The sequence below is a fragment of the Arachis ipaensis genome, chromosome B07 (genome assembly GCF_000816755.2).
Source record: "Arachis ipaensis cultivar K30076 chromosome B07, Araip1.1, whole genome shotgun sequence".
NCBI classification, from domain to species: Eukaryota; Viridiplantae; Streptophyta; class Magnoliopsida; order Fabales; family Fabaceae; genus Arachis; species Arachis ipaensis.
Window position 1 is genome coordinate 41672588 of NC_029791.2, and position 6781 is coordinate 41679368.

A 6781-nucleotide genomic window follows, 5' to 3' on the forward strand; every position below is an offset into this window, starting at 1 on the left:
GTTAGGGACAGCTTGGTTTAGCCGCTTAGGCCAGGATTTTATTCCTTTAGGCCCTCCTATCCACTGATGCTCAAAGCCTTGGATCCTTTTTATTTTACCCTTGCCTTTTGGTTTAAAGGGCTATTGGCTTTTTCTGCTTGCTTTTTTTTCTTTTTCTTTCTTTCTTTTATTTTTTCGCCATTTTTTTTCTGCAAGCTTTTCACTGCTTTTTCTTGCTTCAAGAATCAATTTTATGATTTTTTAGATTATCAATAACATTTTTCCTTTTTCATTATTCTTTCAAGAGCCAACAATTTTAACATTCATAAACAACAAATTCAAAAATATGCATTGTTCAAGCATTCATTCAGAAAAAAAAGTATTGTCACCACATCAAAATAATTAAACTAGTTTCAAGGATGAATTTGAAATCATGTACTTCTTGTTCTTTTGTGATTAAAACATTTTTCTTTTAAGAAAGGTGATGGATTCATAGGACACTCATAGCTTTAAGACATAGACACTAACACACTAGTGATTATGTAATAAAGACACATACATAGATAAACATAAAGCATAAAAATTTGAAAAACATAAAATAAAGAACAAGAAAATTAAAGAACGGGTCCACCTTAGTGATGGCGGCTAGTTCTTCCTCTTGAAGATATTATGGAGTGCTTGAGCTCCTCAATGTCTCTTCCTTGCCTTTGTTGCTCCTCTCTCATGATTCTTTGATCTTCTCTAATTTCATGAAGGAGGATAGAATGCTCTTGGTGTTCCACCCTTAGTTGTCCCATATTGGAACTTAATTCTCTTAGGGAGGTGTTAATTTGCTCCCAATAATTTTGTGGAGGAAAATGCATCCCTTGAGGCATCTCAGGGATTTCATGATGAGGAATTTCCTCATGCTCTTGTCCATGAGTGGGATCTCTTGTTTGCTCCATCCTTTTCTTAGTGATGGGCTTGTCTTCATCAATGAGGATGTCTTCCTCTATGTCAATTCCAGCTGAATTGCAAAGGTGACAAATGAGATGAGGGAAGGCTAACCTTGACAAAGTAGAGGACTTGTCCGCCACCTTGTAGAGTTCTAAGGATATAACCTCATGAACTTCTACTTCCTCTCCAATCATGATGCTATGGATCATGATAGCCCGGTCTATAGTAACTTCAGACCGGTTGCTAGTGGGAATGATTGAGCATTGGATGAACTCCAACCATCCCCTAGCCACGGGCTTGAGGTCATGCCTTCTTAGTTGAATCGGCTTCCCTCTTGAATCTTTCTTTCATTGAGTGCCCTCTTCACAAATGTCTATGAGGACTTGGTCCAACCTTTGATCAAAGTTGACCCTTCTAATGTAGGGGCGTGCATCTCCTTGCATCATGGGCAAGTTGAATGCCAACCTTACATTTTCCAGACTGAAATCTAAGTATTTCCCCTGAACCATTGTAAGCCAATTCTTTGGGTCCGGTTTCACACTTTGATCATGGTTCTTGGTGATCCATGCATTGGCATAGAACTCTTGAACCATTAAGATTCCGACTTGTTGAATGGGGTTGTGAGAACTTCCCAACCTCTTCTTCGAATCTCATGTCGGATCTCCGAGTATTCACCCTTTTTGAGCTTGAAAGGGACCTCGGGGATCACCTTCTTCTTGGCCACAAATTCATAGAAGTGGTCTTGATGTACCCTTGAGATGAATCTCTCCATCTCCCATGACTCGGAGGTAGAAGCTTTTGCCTTCCCTTTCCTCTTTCTAGAGGTTTCTCCGGCCTTACGTGCCATAAATGGTTATGGAAAAACAAAAAGCAACGCTTTTACCACACCAAACTTAGAAGATTTGCTCGTCCTCGAGCAAAAGAAGAAAGAAGAGAGTAGAAGAAGAAGAAATAGAGGAGATTGAGAGGGTTAGTGTTTCGGCCAAGGGGGAGAAGTAGTGCTTAAGATGTGTGAAAATGAAGGGGTGAAGATGGGTTTATATAGGAGTGGGGAGAGAAGTAAGGTTCGGCCATGTATAGGTGGGTTTGGGAGGGAAAGTGGTTTGAATTTGAATGGTGAGGTAGGTGGGGTTTATGATGGATGGATGTGGATTGGTGAGGGGTTTATGGAGAAGAGGGTAGGATTTGATAGGTGAGGGGTTTGGGGAAGAGGTATTGAGGTGATTGGTGAAGGGTATTTGGGGAAGAGTATTATGAAAAGGTGTGAAGAAGAGAGAGAGTAAGTTGAGGCTGGTGGGGATCCTGTGGGGTCCACAGATCCTGAGGTGTCAAGGATTTCTCATCCCTGCACCAATTAGGCTTGCAAAACGCCCTTTGTTGCCAATCCTGGCGTTAAACGCCAGGTTGCTGCCCATTTCTGGCGTTTAACGCCAGCTTCTTGCCCTTTTCTAGTGTTAAACGCCAGTCTGGTGCCTATTTCTGGCATTAAACGCCCAGAATGGTGCCAGACTGGGCGTTTAACGCCCATTCTGCTGCCCTTAAACGCCAGTAGGCTTCTTCTCCAGGGTGTGCTATTTTTCATTCTGTTTTTCAGTTTGTTTTTGCTTTTTTAATTGTTTTTGTGACTTCACATGATCATCAACCTACAGAAAACATAAAATAACAATGGAAAATAGAAATTTAACATAGATAAGTAAAATTGGGTTGCCTCCCAACAAGCGCTTCTTTAATGCCAGTAGCTTGACAGTGGGCTCTCATGGAGCCTCACAGATACTCAGAGCATGATGATGGCCTCTTAACACCAAACTTAGAGTTTGATTGTGGCCTCCCAACACCAAACTTAGAGTTTGAATGCGGGGGGTTTTGTTTGACTCTGTATTGAGAGAAGCTTTTCATGCTTCTTTTCCATGGTTACAGAGGGAGATCTTTGAGCTTTAAACACAAGGGAGTCCTCATTCACTTGAAGGACCAATTCTCCTCTGTCAACATCAATCACAACTTTTGCTGTGGCTAGGAAGGGTCTGCCAAGGATGATGGATTCATCCATATATACACTTTCCAGTATCTAGGATTATGAAATCAGTAGGGATGTAGTGGTCTTCAACCTTTACCAAGACATCCTCTATAAGTCCATAAGCCTGTTTCCTTGAATTGTCTGCCATCTTTAGTGAGATTCTTGTAGCTTGTACCTCAAGGATCCCTAGCTTCTCCATTACAGAGAGAGGCATGAGGTTTATGCTTGACCCTAGGTCACACAGAGCCTTCTCAAAGGTCATGGTGCCTATGGTACAAGGTATTGAGAACTTTTCAGGATCTTGTCTCTTCAGAGGTAATTTCTGCCTAGTCAAGTCATCCAGTTCTTTGGTGAGCAAGGGGGGTTCATCCTCCCAAGTCTCATTACCAAATAGCTTGGCATTTAGCTTCATGATTGCTTCAAGGTACTTAGCAACTTATTCTTCAGTAACATCTTCATCCTCTTCAAAGGAAGAATACTCATCAGAGCTCATGAATGGCAAAAGTAAATTCAATGGAATCTCTATGGTCTCAATGTGAGCCTCAGATTCCCATGATTCCTCATTAGGGAACTCCTTGGAGGCCAGTGGACGTCCATTGAGGTCTTCCTCAGTGGAGATCACTGCCTCTTCCTCCTCTCCAGGTTCGGCCATGTGGGTTATGTTGATGGCCTTGCACTCTCCTTTTGAATTCTCTTCTGTATTGCTTGGAAGAGTACTAGGAGGGAGTTCAGTAACTTTCTTACTCAGCTGACCCACTTGTGCCTCCAAGTTTCTAATGGAGGATCTTGTTTCAGTCATAAAACTTTGAGTGGTTTTAATTAAATCAGAGACTACAGTTGCTAATTCAGAGTGGTTCTGCTTGGAATTCTCTGTTTGTTACTGAGAAGATGATGGAAAAGTTTTGCCATTGCTAAACCTATTTCTTCCACCATTATTGTTGTTGAAGCCTTGTTGAGGCCTTTGTTGATCCTTCCATGAGAGGTTTGGATGATTTCTCCATGAAGGATTATAGGTGCTTTTATAGGATTCTCCCATGTAATTCACCTCTTCCATTGCTGGGTTCTCAGGATCATAAGCTTCTTCTTCAGATGAAGCTTCTTTGGTACTGCCTGTTGCTGCTTGCATGCCAGATAGACTTTGAGAAATCATATGTCTTGACAGTGTCACAGATTTGCAAGAATTCAGCTAAGAACTGATGAGGATCTTTTAATGGAAGTCCATGAAACTTGCAATTCTGTTGAATCAGAGAAACTAATTGAGGCTTAAGCTCAAAGTTGTTTGCTCCAATGGCAGGGATTGAGATGCTTCTCCCATAGAAGTCGGGAGTAGGTGCAGTAAAGTCACCAAGCACCTTCCTTGCATTATTGGCATTGTTGTTGTTTTCAGCTGCCATGGCTTCTTCTTGTTTGAAAGTTTCTGTTAGGTCCTCTATAAAGAGTTGTACTTTAGCTTCTTTTAGCTTTCTCTTCAAGGTCCTTTCAGGTTCAGGATCAGCTTCAACAAGAATGCCCTTGTCCTTGCTCTTGCTCATATGAAAAGAGAGGAGAAGAAAATATGGAATCCTCTATGTCACAGTATAGAGATTCCTTGAGGTGTCAGAGGAAAATAAAAATAGAAGGATGAGGTAGAGAAGAGAGAATATGAACTTATCAAGAGGGACAGAGTTCGAATTGCTGATAATGGAGAAGTGTTAGTCCTTTAAATAGAAGGATTTGGGAAGAGGGGAAGAATTTTCGAAATTAAAGTAAAAAGATTTTGAAATAATTAAAAGAAATTTTGAAAATTTGGTAAATTTTTCGAAAACTAAGATTGGGAAAGAAATTAAGTGATTATTTGAAAAGATTTTGAAATTAGAAATAAAAAAGATATGATTGAAAATTAATTTTGAAAAAGATGTGATTGAAAAGATATAATTGAGAAGATATGATTGAGAATCAAATTAAAAAGAGAAATTTTTTTTTTAAAATTAAAGTTGATTACTTGACTAACAGGAAATTAAAAGATATTATTCTAGAATTAAAATTTCATCCTTTCTTAATAGGCAAGTAACAACTTAAAAATTTTGAATTAAATCATTAGTTGTAGCAAGGATTTTCAAAAATAATAATAATTTAAAAAATGAAAAGAAATTGATTTTGAAAAGATATGATTGAAGAGATATGATTTGAAAAAGATTTGATTTTGAAATATTATGAATATTTGAAAAAGATTTGAATTAAAAACAAAATCTTACCTCTTGTGCCATCCTGGCGTTAAACGCCCAAAATACTACCTTTTTGGGTGTTTAACGCCCAGTCAGGTACCCTGGCTGGCGTTTAAACGCCAGTTTTCCTTCTTCACTGGGCGTTTTGAACGCCCAGCTTTTTCTGTGTAATTCCTCTGTTGAATGTTCTAAATCTTCAATTCTCTGTATTATTGACTTGAAAAGACATAGTTTTTAAATTTTTTTTGAATTTTTAGAGAATAATAACAAAATGAAACTAAATCATGAAGAACTAAGATCAAATAAACAATGCATGCAAGACACCAAACTTAGAAATTTTCATATTAGAAACACTAACAAATTGAGAATGCATATGAGAAACAACTAAACTCACAAAACAAGAGACTTTAAAGATCAGAGCAAGAAAATCATCAAGAACATCTTGAAGATTAATGAAGAACATAATGCATGTAATTTTCGAAAATTAGAAGAATGCAATTGACACCAAACTTAAAATTAGACACTAGACTAAAATAAGAAACATAAAATATTTTTTATTTTAAGATTTTATAAAATTTTTTTGTAATTTTTTTCAAAGATCAAGTGGAAAAAGAGAAAAAAAGGACTTCAAAATTCTTAATGAGAATTCCAGGAATCATGTAATGTTAGTTAAAAACTCCGGTCCAGGAATTAGACATGGCTTACTAGCCAGCCAAGCTTTCAGTGAAAGCTTCGGTCCAAAACACTAGACATGGCCAATGGCCAACCAAGCTTTAGCAAATCATTACGTTCAACAGCAAGATTGATAGAAATCAACAAGCCCTTGTGATGATAAGTTGAAACCTCGGTCCAAAAGATTAGACATGGCTTCTCAGCCAGCCAGACTTCAACAAATCATCATGAAACTCTAGAATTCATTCTTAAAAGTTCTGAAGAACAAAATAGAAATACAATTTTTTTTTAAATTTTTCAAAAATTAAAAGGTAAAAAGCTTAAACATAAAATAAAATTACCTAATCTGAGCAACAAGATGAACCGTTAGTTGTTCAAACTCGAACAATCCCCGGCAACGGTGCCAAAAACTTAGTGCATAAAATTGTGATCATCAATGGCGCCAACATCATAGTACGCACAATTGTAATCTCAACTCTTTGTCACAACTCCGCACAACTAACCAGCAAATGCACTGGGTCGTCCAAGTAATAAACCTTACGTGAGTAAGGGTCGATCCCACGGAGATTGTTGGCTTGAAGTAAGCTATGGTCATCTTGTAAATCTCAGTCAGGCGGATTCAAATGGTTATGGAGAATTGATAATTAAAATATGAATAAAACATAAAATAGGATAGAGATACTTATGTAATTCATTGGTGAGAATTTCAGATAAGCGTATGAAGATGCTTTGTTCCTTCTGAACCTCTGCTTTCCTATTGCCTTCTTCCATTCATTCATACTCCTTTTCATGACAAGCTTTATGTTGGGCATCACCGTTGTCAATGGCTAATTCCTGTCCTCTCAGTGAAAATGGTCCAAATGCGCTGTCACCGCACGGCTAATCAGCTGTTGGTTCTCGATCATGTTGGAATAGGATCCATTGATCCTTTTGCGGCTGTCACTACGTCCAACACTCGCGAGTTTGAAGCTCGTCA